This window comes from Chroicocephalus ridibundus, chromosome 10 (genome assembly GCF_963924245.1).
Source record: "Chroicocephalus ridibundus chromosome 10, bChrRid1.1, whole genome shotgun sequence".
Taxonomy (NCBI): domain Eukaryota; kingdom Metazoa; phylum Chordata; class Aves; order Charadriiformes; family Laridae; genus Chroicocephalus; species Chroicocephalus ridibundus.
In genome coordinates, this window is record NC_086293.1 from 7698383 (window position 1) to 7712976 (window position 14594).

Consider the following 14594-nt stretch of genomic DNA (forward strand, 5'->3'; position numbering starts at 1 on the left):
ACTTCATGTTCAGTTCAAATAAAGCCTACACTGCTGGCCTCTGCCCAACCCATCCAACAGTTCACATGAGCTGGTAGATACGCAGGAGAACAAAGGAAACAAACGTTTGCTTCCGTGTTGTTCATCACTCATGGCTCTGCGTTGCATCTGTTTTGGTTTCATTTGCAGAACTAAGCCCCAGCCTTGCACAGAGACCTGCTCTGCTATTCCAGACAGTGATGAGCTCTGATCCAGCCTTTCCACCACCTGCCTTTGGGAGGGCTGCGGCTGCTGCCAGAGAGAGCAGGAATTGCAAGCAGGGTTGTTCTTCACAAGAGGGGGAGGCAAAAAAGGAGTGAGTTGCTCCCACCTTGAGAGTCCATCCTCTAAGTGTTTCCTGGTGGGAACCAACCTACCTACCTTCTTTCCTTCCTCAGGTGGTCACCTTCACCATGAGATAAGAGATGAGCACTACTCAGGCAGGGGCTGTTGTCACCCAAAATAGTTTTTTTTTACCCCAATCATCACTTGATGTGTCTTTTATTAGCTGTCATTTTCAGGGCTGCAGCTAGAGCTTTACATTCCCTGGGAAGTTTTCTTGAAGAACAGGTTGGCCAGTTGGGGAATGTTTCACTGCTATTTTCAGCCTGGGACGTTTTCCCTTTTTTTTCTTCAAAGTACAACAAAAAACCTGTCAACAAGTCACAAAAGAGTGATCTCAGTCTAAAATACGAGCCCTGGCACGGGAGGGCATTTGACTCAGAAGCCACTTCCCATCTTTGGAGACCTGAAGTATGTTCCACTTCGTCATCCTGAAGGTCTTTAAACGCTTATAAAAACAAAGTTTATTTATCCGCAGTCAGAACAGCCTATCTATTATCTTGAAGGCTGAATTCAGAAAGTTTCTTCAGAAATTTATTGGTTTCATTCCTACCAGTCTGAACAGAAGTTTTCCACAGAGTCTGTCAAAATACAAATGTCTCAATTCCAATTTCCTTCAATCTTTAGCAAGACATCACATTAATTGTGTTAAAAAGCACTTTTATTAGTTACTGAGAAAGCAGGAGTCTGGCAGCTCTTTTTGACCACTAGCTATTCACATTTGTGAAGTCTGCTTTAACAGTGGTTTGATCCAGTGCAGTGGTTTTCTCCACCAGCAAACTCAGCAGTGCCTGGAGCCAAAGAGACCAGCTCCAGGCAAGGATTATTGGTTTCTGGTCTCAAGGGCTCCTACTGCTGCTCGGGCAAAGCCTTTCTGTCCCTCTTGAGGCTTCTCACATCCCCACTGCTGGAAAAAATGGAGCAGTGGAGGCACATGGTCAGCCTGAGGCCAGGGAGATCCATGAGAGCAGGCATGAATCCATACAGAATGGTGTAATTTCTTCTACACCTGTGATGCTTTCAAGAGGACTTAGGGAAAGATCTAACAGCTTTGGTTTTGTCTGATTTTGAGTACGGCTCCGTTGCAGCCAACAGCTCAACCTAGTGATAATGTGGCATCTACTTTGCAAGGGAAAGGTGGTCATGAAAACAAACAGCAATTCCCAGTCCTCTGCCCATCTGATCTCCAGGGGATGCTCTGGGATTGCTCCTGCCAACATTTGGTCACACTGGAGCTGTGTGGGCAGCCAGAAACCCAGATTTCCCATGTGATTCCTGGCATCAGCCCTCCCGGCTTCCTTTATCAACAGCAGAGCACACGGCGCAGGAAACCCACGGCGTGTGTCTCAGCACATCATCCAACTGCAGGATGCACACAATTCCCTACGATACGAGCACCAGGGTGAGGTACAACTGCGTTGTTAGCATTTAATGAGGAAACTTGGCTCTACTACATATTTGCTATCGACTGTCCTATTCTAAACAAGGTGACAGACGTTAAGTGGCATTAAATGACACAAATTGAGGTTGGCCTTTCCCTCCTGGCATTTTTTTCAGCGTCCCCAATGCCACACCAAGCTGAGTCCCTGCTTATGCTTCAGCTCCGAAAATACTTTAAGGAGTGTCAACACGCGCATGCACAACCCTCATGTGCAAGAAGGCAGTGCTCTGATAATTGAGATGTTATCGCTGAAAGACTGAGCGGGTTTCTCTTAGCTGTCGCAGCTTGGCTGTGGAGAGCTTATGAAAAGAAAATACATAAACTAGGGCTTACTTGAAATAGCCAGCACATCAAAACCTGGAGATTTCTGGAAGCAGCCATGCTGGGAAGCAGTACGCATTAACCATCTCTTATGGTTGTGTTTTGCTGTAAATACCATAAGCATTAATGTTGCAAGCTGCAAATATTGGCAGGGGTGGTAGGACTGCACCCATCCATCTCCAGAACCACCTCCATAAGCACACTCACATCCTCATCTTCCAGCTGGGCATGTGCAGACACCCCATGTGCAAAGATGGGCAGGACAAACGCAAGTGAGAGCCCAAGATATGTTGGGAGCAAAGATGTTCCTGCAAAAATGGCTTGTTGGTTCCTTGGGTATCTGTGCAGGGATCCACCTGTCAACATAAACCCAGAAAGATGAGCTTTCAGACAGGAGGAAAAGCTGTACCACCCGAAAAGCCCAGCCCAGCTCTTCTCACAACCCGCTTTGATCCACCATCCGTTTAACACAAACTCACCTGGGGAAAATTAATTCTCTTAGGCTTAAGGATGGGTATCTGATACACAAATCTTACAGCTCTGGGAGCCATAAAGCAGCTGAAGATATTTTGATTGGAAAAAATGCCTTCTCAACCTCACTTGCTGTCAAGAGTGCCCTGGAGGATCTAGAGGCCTCTTACCTACAAGAGTGCAAAAGATCAAGCCCATGGGGCGACAAACATCAGAAAAGGCCTTTATTCAGCACAGGCCTTTCATCTCTTTCTTTAATTTTAGGACTCCCCTCAAAATTTTAGACCACAGATGTGGCAGTTAAGGGCTAAGCAAGGTCTGATCACAGCTTCTGCACAGGACAAGGCTCCTGCACGGAAGAGCAAGCACCAGTGCAAACGTATGCTGGAGGGACCTCATTGCCCATAATTTAGTCCAATTTTGCTTTCAAGTGCTGGCCTAATCATGATTGCTGGAGATCAGACAGCATAATATTAGGGTGCCAAGACCTGATGCTCTCACACATGCTGTTTTTACACTTGTATTATTCACCAGCCTCATCAGAGCTAGGCCTGACTTCTCCTGGCTGGATGGATGGAGAGGAGAATGAGGCATTTCCATTATTTAGCACTTGGACACGGCCACATCCAGCCTGAAAAACAGCCCTGTCACATGCCCTTTGCACGGCTGAGGAGAGCCTCAATTACACGGCAGTGGCCATGCATGGGCCACCAGCCCCGCTGTTTACAGGAAGCACCGGCACAGAGCATGGAATTAGAAAGACCGCAAGGAAGTGAGGGATTATTTACTGGAGATTAAAGGACATGGAAAAACCACAGGACAAATCAGTGGGGCCTAAGCAATGGTAGCTGCTATTTCAGTCTTCCAGCTGCTGGCATTCATACCGGTCATGCTACAACAGGAGAATCTGGGAGGAATTCAGCAGGATGAATGGTCGCTCTGCTTTTGGACCAGTAAAACACACTAAAGAATAGGCCTTAAACCTGCTGGAAGGACGGGAGGGATGTCTGCTCTACTCCTTCCCTTCTTCAACCATTCCCATGAGTCCTTTTTCTCCCCAGGTGTGATTCCTGCTCTTGAACTGCATCCCCAGGTCAAGCAGCTCCGGCCAGACCTCCCTGCCAGCAAAAACACTGGGATGTGCCAATAAGTTAGCCCAAACTAGTCAAGATAAAGCATCTGCTCAAACCTGGAAAGAAATGAGGTGGGCGCTGAGGTCTGACATCTCGAGACCTTCAAGACAGCTGCAGTGCCAATGAGAGCTGGTGTTTCTTGGAATTTCCATGGAAAGGGGGGAAACCACTGTGTGAAGGTTAATCCTCATCCTCCAATCCAATCCAGTCTAGCTCGATCCCTCTCAAGACCATTTCTCCAGGCTTTTGCCTTTCTTTTAAGCACCCGCAACCTCCTTTCCCCATACAAAGTTCAAACCCATCAGCACAATCTCTAACGGGAAGCGACGCAGACAGAGCTTGGGGCCAAGCAGAGACACAAGTGACAAGACACCCTTGTTTTAAGTGCCTCGGTCCGAGTGCCCGTGACTTCACCTCATTTTTGGTGAGGTCTGCGTTTCAGCTAAGACTGGCCACCAGGATTTCAGTGTTTGCTCACAAGCTCTGAAATTTGGGCTCAGGTCTCGTCTCAGTGCGTGCCCACCTCTACCTGCAGCTGCACAACTGCTGCTCCCGCCCCTCTCCAGGATTGCCGTGTACTAAATCACTTTTCCCAGAAAATCCCACAAGATTTTCCAAATGCTTGAATACACTTTCTCTAGCATTTTGCTCCTGGCAGGTAAACTGTTTGCAGTGCTGCCGTCCTCCTCCCACAGCCACGCTGGAGATTTTGCCCTCACTTGTCACTGCCACTGGCAGGGAGTTTTGGGGTAGCACCCAAATCCCCCACCAAGCCCTTTCCCAGCGAGTCAGGTGACTCGTTTGCTGTCTCTCCTTCCAAAGACATAGATGTCACTTTGTTATCTTCCCCTCCGGCCTCCACTGCATCTCAGTGCCACGCAACATCAGGCCACAAAGCCACATGCTAAGTGACAGCACCCCCCGTCCATCCCCACCATTGATGCAGGTGGAGCTCCCACCACCACCTCCACCAGAACAGCATCTCCAGCCCTTTGTGTTCAGTGGTGATTCAGCCCTGACTCAACGGGAAGGTGGCCATGGACTGAAACCCCAGCCCTGCTCCCTGCACGGTCCGTGGTTAACATGATCCTGCTGGAAATTACAGAGCTCCGGCACAGGCGGCGGGAGGGAGGCTCCCCTTGGCGAGGAGGAGCCCACAAGAGGCTCCCACTGACATTCCTTCCTTCTCCCTCGCCCTTCATCCATGCGGTGGGGTGAACACAAACAGCACGTTGCCTTCATGTTTGACCCAGAGCAGTGCTTGGCTGCTGGTGCCGCACCACAGGCTCCGTCTGGAGACCAAACAGTAGCTCAGTGGGTTTGCCTTTTTTTTTTGTGTGTTTTGTTTTTTTATTTTGTTCTCCCTACAAATAGAGAGAAAGGATGAATGAGCTTATTTTACAGCCTCAGAGGAATACCCAGCCATTGTTAGCCTGACACATGCTGCAAAAAGTGACGGCTAAGAAAATAAAAGCTTATTCTTTCCTGAATGGGTTGGCTGAAAAAAAACCACCCCACCCCACCCCAAAATCCCTTCCATGGGCCAGCAGCAGCATTTCCATCAGCTACGTGTCTGGTCCGCAACACAGTGACTTCCAGAGCAGGACCTGACCTGCTGCACGTAACAAAAGGAAAGTGAAGATCCGGGTTTACACCATTTTTGAGGAGTTTGAAGAGCACCGTGCACCCAGCCCACCCTCCCCTCGCACGTGCCACCCAGCACCACGTCCCCATCCTGGGCTCAGGGCAGGCGGAGGGGAGGCAATGCCATCCCTCTGCAGACACTAACATAGCAACTCTCCAGAGTATTTCCTTCTCTCAGTTCTCTGCATCTAGAAAATACTGTCGCAAGGTCTAAAATTCCTCGTTCCCAGCTGAGGCTCAGGCACCTGCGATGCCTGATCATTTCAGAGATGATGGGACACTGAACGTGACAACCTCCACTTCACAGAACCAGCATTGCCAATAAACAGGTTCAACGGCACTTTCTCCCCTTGGAGAGGAGGACTAAGAGCCAGGGCATGCAGAGAAAATAGCCATGCCACAGCTGCTCAATTAATTAACTCAATTAATTTTAACCAGGACCTCTTGGGTTATTTCACTGCAGCCATCTCTGCTGGGAGAGCCGGGCGCCGTTGCCTGCTGCAGCCTTGTCTCAAGCAGTAACCTGCCTCCGGAGCCATTTTTCTCTCCACTCATCATATAACTTGCTTCTGCCACCAATTCACATAATTCTCCCTATTATTGAAGCCGTAAAATCAACCTCAGGAGCTCAGAGTCCTCAAATGGGGATTCAGAGTTTGGAGTCTGTGGCCGTCTTGTGCAGTTCAGTGACATGTGAAGGGAAAGAAAAAAAATCCCATTAATAGAATAAGCCCTCAATAATTTCACCCAAACAAACTTCCTACTCAAAGCAGTGCTTTTTAAAAGATCGATTAAAAAAAAGGCAGGAAATGTGGGTGAATATACTCCTTCCCTGTTGCAGCTGCAATTCTGCTTTCAAACACATCTGATTGAGGAGACTGGCTTGGATTTCTACGGCTGCATGCTATTTTTCCTGCTTTATTTGTGTTCAAAATGGCTGCAAAAAGGAGCTAAACCAGAAGGCTGGGGATGCAGTCCTGGATGCTGAGCCATCGCCTCCCTCCGTCCTCCTGCCCTGCATACATAGGGGTCCTGGGAGCAGCGATGGAGAGGACGGAGGCGGCTGAGATTGTGTCTGAGACCATTTCCTTCCTATTGCTGATGTGTGCATCAGTGGGTGCGTTAATTTAAGGAATAAACAGTGACTTTTTTTTTAAGTCTATAAAACCAGGAGACCAGCTCCCTTACTAATACCAACAGAGAGCAAAAGGGGGCCCAGGCAACGTTATCAGCTGTGGCACCAAGCCCTGGTCTGTCGGAGAAGCGATGCACCACGAAGGGGAGGAGATCTCATCTTTTATTAAAGGCAGCCGCATACCCGTTCACGGCCGCACAGCGCCCTTAATAACAAAACCACCGACCAACCTTTTCAAGGGCTTAACGTTCGAACAAATTGCAGTGAGGAACAAAAAGAGGACTTAATTTTTTTTTTTTTTTTTTTACTTATTAAATGTCCAAAGCTTTAAAAATGTGCTCCAACAGGCTGGCAAGAGCCTCCTCCCTGCGCCGGTGTAGCCACCAGCTGCGCTTCACCATCCGGCTGCTTGGGGAGGGGGCGAGAGGCGGAGAGAGATGGTGCAGGGGGGACGTCTCCATGAAATACCCGGTATTTCATGGATTCCCCTGCACTGAGCGGGGAGCGGCAGGCTGCCGCAGGAGCCTCATTATGTAGAGGCGCAGGCAGGGGACTGGCTTGGTGACAGCAAGTCTGCTCAGTCGCAGATCAAATGGCTTAATAGAAACTGGATCCAACTGGTCCAGCCTTGTGGGTTTTGATTTAAACTGCAGTTATAAGGTGTGATTAGAGGCGGGGGACACTGTGCCAAGAGCTCAGATGTGAAGCAAAAAACATATATTTAAAAAAAAAATCCTTCCCCTAAACCTATACATGTTTTTCCATCGTTAACTCTTTGCCTGCCGCTGCCAGACGCCCGAGGGAATGCTGGGCCATCCGAGGACGCCTTCGGTGCCGCTGCTTAAATGCGAGGGCTGTGAGAGCTCTGTCAGCACCACAGAGGAATTTGGCCACTGGAGTACTAACATTTATGGGTTTGGTATTAATAATAACCACAGCAGAGCTTCGTAGGGACTGACCGAGTCTTTCCTGCCACTGCGCCTGAGAGCAAAGGAAGCGGATGGCCTCCCCCAAGGCCCCGCGATGTCCAGCGATGGCTGGAGCAGGGGCTGTGCTTTGGCTGCCTTCTTTTTGGGTTACTCCCATACAGTGGAGGAGGCGGCAGTGCTTTTCTGGAAATGGTTAAACGAGGTACCTTTCTCCTATCTCCACCTAGTTGCCCAAAACTCAAGAGTTAATTTGGCAAATGGAGACCTTTGGAGATGTTAACGCAGTTCAAACCTTCAGCCCATATGGATAAAATCGCAATTCAATGAAATTGCTGGTTCTTTATCTTCATGTGGCATCATCACGCAGTTAATTTCAAGCTTTCCAGTAAGCTGTAATATATCTTTTAACCTAAGAGCTCTTTTGCATGACACTGAAATAGGTCCCAGTCTATATACATCTGCTGCCAAGACAAATGTATGGTTCAGCAGCAGTAAAGAGGATATAAAAGACTCCCACGTTACAAATGTAGGAGGAGAGGATATTTTAGCATGGCAGTGGTTACACTTTTGGCAGCTTCGCTATAATAAACTTTGTTTTCAGAGCCTTAAAATATTCCCTGTGCAGTGAAGACTGACATATTTGCTTTCAGCGGAGCTGTCTCAGGGGCCAGGGCTGGTGAACGGAGCTCAGGAACATGGGGGAACACAAAGAAGACGGAGTTAATATCACCCTAAGTTTAAACAGGGTATTTCCTCACAAAATTTAAGTATTTACAAATGCCACAAGGTCCTGGTAGGACTATTTCCATGAATGCAGATGGGCACTCAGGAGGTACCTTCACACAGCGTGCTGAACACCAGGGCTGTTTCAGAAGCTAGGGCCAAGGCAAAGATGCTGAAAGTGCGGGCCAAGGGCCAAAAATATGAGGGAAAAGGGATGTAAGACACCAACTTTATGTAGGAAAAGTCTTTGGAGGCCTCCACTATCTTACCATCTGATAGAGATCTCAAGTCACCTGCCAGGATGCCGCTGCTGGGTGCCCGTCTGGACCTGAGATGTTACTGCCTCGACGCCCATCGACCCCATCTACAGCTCCAGGTGGTCACTGGCTTCCATGTGTCTTCCAAGTCATCCTGGACGCAAATGATCTGCTTAGGCACCGAGTTACCTAAGGAGAAAATCTGCATGGATGGCCCATACCTTAGTGCACTCTGGGACGGCAAAAGTAGCTGCGAAACTTTGGTCCGGGAAATTTTTTGAGCAGAAAAAGAGAGCTTGTCTCATGCAGCTGATAGGAAAAGCAGGCGACAGGGGCAGCATAATGACTCCAAAGTTATTGCCTGCTCTCTGCCTCCCCATGAGGCAAGGCAGGGTTGTCCTACAGGTCCCCGGATGCCATCACCATGATGCTGAGGGTAGTGCACTCTGTGAATGACCACTATTTCTCTTTCTCTGGAAACTTAGCCCAACAAGGGAGGACACAAAGAAGAGTGCTTTGAAACTTTAGGAGGGATTTCCAGACCCTTAGAGCCTCAGCTGAATGAGAGGCAGAGCAGAGAGGAGCAGGAGAGAGGTGGCTTCCTACCACCTCCTTGTCCCCGTACCCCCAAATGACATTTCCCAGGGTCCAACCTGCAGCAGGAAAGGGGTGAAGTCTTTGTGTGATTCACATCAGTGTGAACCATCAATTTCTTGCAGAAGGGATATCTGAGAGTTCAGACAGGCCAGATTAGAATAGCAAAGCAAGCATGAAGCCATGGTCTGCACAAGAAAATATTGGGAAACGGGCAAATGTTGACCTAGCCCAGGGCATGGGCTTAGTATCAAACCCAAGAGGAGCTCCAGTAAGTGGGTGCAGCAGGACTTCTCTGTGTCAGGTGCAGTCCAGACACCTAGAGATTTCAGTGGGTATGGAGGGCCAAGCTTAATAATGGCATAAATAACTGAACAAAGCTGTTTTGTGATGCCTTATGTATGCGTACAATCCCAGAGATTCAGCCTCGCTAGTTAGTTTTTCTAAGCCAGCAAGAAAAAAGACTTCTTATTATCAATCCTCCTTAGAAAAGGTCATTGCTACTTGTCCTGAACTTGGATGGGATCTTGGCATGGAGGATTTTGAGAGCATGTGATGGCATTATAGTTTCATGCTAATCCGTCCTTATTGTGTGCTATTAATAATAAATAAAAATAACAGCTTCCTAATCCACAGGTTACTAATTGTGGGAAAACCGTGTTTGTCAGGGCCTTAGCAAGCGCTTAAAAGTGTCACACTTCTGTATTTATTTACTAGGCAAGCGATTGTATAAACACATTGTTACTAACCTGCGCATCTGGATTGCCAAACCCACACGGCTCCTCTTGCACGACAAAGCCCTCCCGTCTTCAGAAGAAACCCTGCACCGCACGAGGCTGCAGTCGCGGGGCTGCGCAAGGGATGACCCGACCCCTTTTGTGCACAGACAACCCGGGGGGTTTGGCGGTGCCTCACCTGTGGCAGGTTTGTTTGGGATTCCTAAGGAGTTAAAGAGGAAAAAAAAAATAAGTTATTTTGATAGTCGATCAAGTATCAAAGGAACAAAAATAACCAGGTACTTTTGCAACCTGCAGGCTGAGCCCTCTAACATGGAGCCAGGTGTATATTCCTGCCTGGGGTGAAACTCCCCCCGGTTCAAAGAGGCCGCACGACAGCACTGGGGCTCTGATCTCCGCAGATGCGCCAGGCCCAGGAGAAGGTCTCGATTTCAAACTTCAGAGAAACATTTTCATCTTATTCGCCCTCTCCAAAGAGCAAGGTGAGGCAGTTCCTAAGGGGAAATCCCACACGGAACGAGAAATGCTTTCCTCCTCTCATCTTTGCAGCACAGGACAAGGAACCAAATGACCTCCTAGATGTGAGCAACGAACAAGACAGCGAGGGTCTTCCACCGGGACTGCAGGGACACTCCTGTCCTCTATGCACACACAGCAATGGGGTCCTGCACCCTCAGAGCGAGGACACATTGGCCAACGCTTTGTCAACCAGAGAATAAAGATGAACTAGTCCTAGAAATAAACCTAACCCCAATCTCTGCTCCACTGAAAAAGCCTTCCCTTGTATATCTCTCACACCGAGAAGGTGTCTGGGTTCAGCCTCTGCTCATCCTTCTGTCCCAGTGTACGGCGCGGCACCAGCCACCCACTCCTAATTAATTTGATGGGTAACTCGGCAGCACTAATCACCTCAAGTTACCTTGGCCACGGAGCGCGGCGGATCCTTCCACAATGAAACAGCACGGCAGGAATTATCCCAATCCATAATTGCTCTGAGCAGACAATAAACCAGCTCACGCTGGTGGAAGTAGCCACTCGGAGGTAATAACCCAGTGAGTAACAATAATGGCAGCAGATACTTGATAAAAAGCAGGGAACAAAAGAGAAAGCTTTCTCCATTATACAAAGAACGGATGTTTTCTGTTTGCTTCCTTCGGTTCAGAAATGCATTTAGCTATTTGGAGAGCGATGGAGTACAGCTCACCCGCACGCACAGCAAAAGCGTGTTTCAGGCTGGGGGAGGAAAGGATCTTTTTCCACTAGTGAGATCATGGGCAGGAAAATCAGTTTTCTCCTTTTAATCTTTTTTGGATTTCTACCCAGCCACCACCCAGGCATTTTATTTTCTTCAAGAGAAATGCCCGTATGTTGGGGAAAGAACCCCCAACCTGCTCTGGGGTGGTTTAAAAAAAAAGGGCACTGAAATGCAGACGTGCTTGTTCCCCCCACCCATACGCTTGCGAGTGCCCAAAGCTGGGCAACGGGAGGGATGGGCAATGCTCATCTGAGGAAAATCCCTAAAACCTGGGGCTTACGTGTGCCTCCTGCTTCTGCTCCTGCATATGGCTTGTGACTGCTCGCTGCCCAAGCCCTTCGCCCTGTGACTGCTGGCCCACAGCTCGGCTCCCCTGGCCCGAGCCTGGAGCTCGCACGGGGGCTATCACCCACCCACCCCTGCTCAATCGGTCCCTGAGAGCAGGACATCAAGACGTGAAAGATGGAATAGTAAAACGCGAGGGGCTCAGCATGGGGTTTAAAGACCCAAGCGCCCAGCTGGGCACAAGGCGACCCCGCTCCAGCCGCGCCGAGGTTTGCTCTGCAGAATGAATAAGCCTGAAGACAGCCATCTGCAGTGAAGAGCGTACCAGGGGAAGGCTCTGCAGGACTGCAGAGGCTAAGCGCTGCTCATTAAAGTGCCAGAGAAATGTGAATGAAGCAGATGAATGGATGAAGAAATGAATGAAGGAGGGAAGAGGAAGTGAATGAATATTGCATTGACTTGGTGCCTTTCATCCTGGGATGGCGGAGCTGTGCAGCGCAGCTGATGGGCAGGAACCACGTCGGTACTCCCCGGAGAGACCCCCGGTCAAAACAAATCAGATTATTTCCTGTTGACAGAGCCCTTCAGGGGGAGGCGAACAGGGAGATGTGGCATATGGATTCACATTACTTGAAGCACGAGGCTTTCCCCAAACAAAATCCTTCTGATTCCCCCTTAATCAATGTGACAGATCATTACTTTTTGAGTTGCTCTTGTTCTTGCTATTCCAGACACTGCGTGATTTCCATGGCAACGACATCCCAGCCATCCCAGGCCTTTTCCTAACCTCTGTCATCTTGCTGTCGAGTCACAACAGTGCATAACTGGGAGAGATGAGCAGCAGGGTCACAAAAGTGCCTTTTGGCACTGGGGGGGTTAAAGACCCCCCCTTTTCACCCCTACGCAGCCCAACCCTGTGCACCCCTGGGAACCTCTCGCAGCCACATGCGGCACAGGGCTTGAAGGCAGCTGTGAGGGAGCACGTGGAATTGAAAAATAATTTTCTGGAGGTTTTATTGTGCTGTTCTTGAATGCAATCAGCTGAACCCACTGCTCAGCTTGACCATGACCAGGATTCAGGGTGTTTTAAACGGAGATGATGAGACGGAGCAAGCAAGATGCTGCTGCTCACTTGGTAATGTAGAGCGGGGTCTGGACTGAACCCGGATGCTTTGGGGAGGAAAGGGAATCCAGCTTCACTTCTGGTTTGGAGGAGAAAGCATGGTCTCTTCTTCTTTTCCACCTTCTGAAAGAAAAACTAGCCTGGGATGTGATTCCGCTCCTCAAGTGCTGCAGGTTTGAAGGCAACCTGGTGTGACTGCCAGGAGCAGCACGCACAGATTCAAAGGAGCATCCAGCCTGGCTTGAACATGGTGCCTCCGATCACCCCTCAATGCCAGTTTGATCCCTCTTGGCTGTATGGACCTGGAGTGTCATTGTCCCTCCAACACAATCCACCTGCTCCTCTAGCAGCTGGCTGCTCACGGCTGCAATGCTGCCGAGCGTGGCCATACAAGCCATGTTGCAAGACGTTAGTAGGATATTTAAGGCTGGATGCAAAGCTCAGGGACCATCCATGGGCTTCAAAGTAGGTTTTGGAGCTGACCTCAAGAGCACAAAGCCTGCTGCGCAAGGGGGTCCGGGTACACGGACACTACTGTGCTGAATGAAACGGTGCCACAAGCCTTGCTCACATAGTAACTGCCTCCCCTGCCCGCAGGAGCTGGAAGCACATTGTTTGTTTTTTCCTCTTTCACTTCTCTTGCTCACTCCAGCAAGCAGCTTCCCCTCCGAAAGGCCAGGAAGGATTTGGGGTGGCTGAGTGCCACTGCAGGAGCCGGAGCCCGTCCAGGCAGAGCATCTCCCACCCTGCTGCTGGGAAAGGGCTGCGGTACTGCACGTAGGGATGGATGGGCATCATCGTCCGTCCCTTCTTCAATCATATCACCCTTTGGATTCAAACAGGTTTCACCCCAACGCAACAAGGTTTTTTCCTGCCAGAGGTTTGGTTTGCAACCCTGCCTCCGCATTTTCATAAGCCACGTTGAATTTCATGGTAACCCTGCAGAGTTATTGCCCTATAACAAACACAATTGCTGCACGAGATTAAGTACACCACTTATCTCGTCCAAATATTAACAAGCACCAAATGTAGGGCACCAGGCCTGCTTCCCCATCTGCCCACAGGGAGTTTGGCCACTGGGTCTGGCGGTTGCAGGACTGGACCCAGACAAGGGGATCCATTTGCAGACTGGGCCAGCAGCTTCCTTGAGCAAGGCTGGCTGCTCAAAACCTCTGTGCCAGAGTTTTTACAGTTGCTTGAACAAACCCCATTTATTTAGCTACCCTTCACACCAGGACAAAAGAGATGCTCTCTCCTGCCATAACTCGAGCTGAATTGCTTTACCTGGCTGTTAATGCTCTGCACTTGGGGGCCAGAGGTTCTCGGTTGAATCTGGGACCAGTTCCTTGGCCCTGCACTGTGAAGCAGCTGGATGGTTTCGGAGGTAGCATCCGTGCTCACACTGTGGTGTCATCCCCGAGTTTATCAAGACAAACTGCTCCATGGAGGACCCCAGCAGGGGCAGCCAGAGCTGGGACATCTTTGGTGCTCATGGTCTGAGAGGGGGCAGACCTATAGGAAGAAAAGGGAGCGTATTTCTGTAACGCTGTCAGCTACCCTGCAGGAGCCCCTCACACTGATACAGCACTTAGCACTGAATCCAAATATATTCAGACAACTTTATCAAAAACAGAGGTTTAAAACAAATAATGTGGTAAAACCTGGATTGAACAAGCTGTCAACATCCCCGTTATACTTAAAATAGGGGAAAGAGCTGTAACCCCTGGGGTTTATAGGGATTATAGGAGTATAGCCCCTATAGGGAGCTAGGGGTATAGCCCAGCTCAGGGTTAACCCCTTTCCCAGCACTGCAAAGGGATGGGTGACCCTGATGCCACCCATCCCAGAGAGCTTTCCGGAAGAGGTTCGGCTGCACCATGCGCTGGGTGATGCTCTGGGGCCGCGTGGGCAGGACCAGAGCTGAGCTGCTCCTTTTCAGTCCCCCAAGCGGCTCAGGCAGAGCCAGACCAGGCTGCGCAGAGCTGGAGCCCAGCTCCCTCCACCCACACGGACACCGCTTGGGAGAGAGGAAGAGAGAAAAAAAAGAATCCAACCCTACAGAAAACAAATTGAGACTTACCTCGGTGTTTTCGCCTGCCACCCCCATCGCTCCCCTTCAGCCTAATCATTCTCTTCCTCTTCAATCAAGGCCAATTTGCAAGAGGAGCAGCTCCCAGCACCTGAGT

The 14594-nt window shown here is 49.6% G+C and overlaps 1 long non-coding RNA gene across 2 annotated transcripts; it reads right to left on the bottom strand.

Moving 5' to 3' along the window:
* Positions 1-1053: 1053 nt before the first annotated feature.
* On the bottom strand, positions 1054-14594 carry LOC134521509 (uncharacterized). 2 transcript variants are annotated; one of them, XR_010072799.1, is made up of 5 exons: positions 14489-14594; positions 13693-13920; positions 9758-9947; positions 8427-8603; positions 1054-2478 (listed from the first exon to the last, which is right to left on the bottom strand). It is a non-coding gene; the product is annotated as an uncharacterized LOC134521509 (long non-coding RNA). The 2 variants fall into 2 exon arrangements; XR_010072798.1 differs by lacking the exon at positions 1054-2478 and having other exon boundaries at positions 7872-8603.